Source organism: Elephantulus edwardii, unplaced genomic scaffold, assembly GCF_000299155.1.
Source record: "Elephantulus edwardii isolate Elephantulus edwardi_28Jun2011 unplaced genomic scaffold, EleEdw1.0 scaffold00236, whole genome shotgun sequence".
NCBI classification, from domain to species: Eukaryota; Metazoa; Chordata; class Mammalia; order Macroscelidea; family Macroscelididae; genus Elephantulus; species Elephantulus edwardii.
The window spans coordinates 2386300-2387573 of record NW_006399986.1 but is presented as its reverse complement, the minus strand read 5'-3'; positions in this window follow the sequence as shown (position 1 = coordinate 2387573).

The following is a 1274-nucleotide window of genomic DNA, read 5'->3' as shown; positions in this document are numbered from 1 at the left end:
TATATTTATAGAAGAAAAAAAAAGAAAGAAACTCCGTCTGACATACTTTGGACATGTTGCAAGGAGGGACCTGTACTTGGAGAAGGACATCATGCTTCGGAGGATGGAGGGACAGCGCAAGAGAGGAAGACCCTCAATGAGATGGATCAGAGACAATAAGGTTGGCTCAGAACAAGGTTCAGAGCTGTTGTAGGAGTCCTCAACGGCACGTTAACAATCGCCACTAATGTCGGCTTCCTCACATTGGTTTTTTTAAAAAGGGGGCTTTTTAAAATGTTAAAGTTTTATGAATAGGTTATTGACAGCCCCAGTGATTGATAATGGTTCGAAAGAAAACTTGCACCTCATTTGATTGATGGATGACAGGGCTGGATGTAAGGAATAAGATCAAAGAAAACGGCGACGTGACTACTTGAGTTTAACAAAACTGAGCGTAAATGTGAGACTGGTGAAACAGTATTTCCAGGCGGTTGTCCGGTCAGGCCACCCTTCTCTATTCCTCCCCCGCCCGCTTACGTCGGAACACCCGGAAGTGCCTGCCTCTTGGTCAGGGAAAGCTTACAGTCACTGCCTTTCCTACGAGCTCAGTCTCCTGGCTGAGGTCCGCCCCGCGGAGTTCCCTGGAGGAGGCAAGGATTTTGAAGCTCCATCTTACATACTTTGGGGCATGTTGCCAGGAGGGACCAGTCCTTGGAGAAGAGCGTCATGCTTGGTGGAGGGACAGCACAGGAGAGGAAGACCCCAGATGAGATGGATTGATGCAGTGACTAGGGTAGGAGGGGCAGGTGTGTCAGAGACAGTGAGATTGACTCAGGATAGAGCAGGGTTCAGAGCTATTGTGCATAAGTTTGCTATAAGTCACAGGCAAGTTGACAGCACAGAGCAATAGGATTTCCATGGCTGAGTTTTTGGGAAGTGGATCTTTCTACTGAGGCCCGACTTGTTATGGGGTCAGCTTCAACTCACAGTGACTCTCTGTGCAGCAGAACAAGCCCCGCCCTGCCCTGTGCCATCCTCCCAACCTCTGCTGTGCTCCCACCCACTGTTGAAATCACTGGCTCAACCCATCCCATGAGGATCTTCTTTGCTACTACTTTTACTGCTTTTCTAAACAAGGTTTTACCCGGGTGGATTCACACCAAGAGCTTTTCCGTCACAGCTAAGTGCAAATCATTTATGCCTCCCTGGAACTTCAGTCCATTCATACATCTTCACATATCTTTTTTCTAATCATTGTCTTATGCTGGATTATCTAAAGAAGTAAAACCCATGAA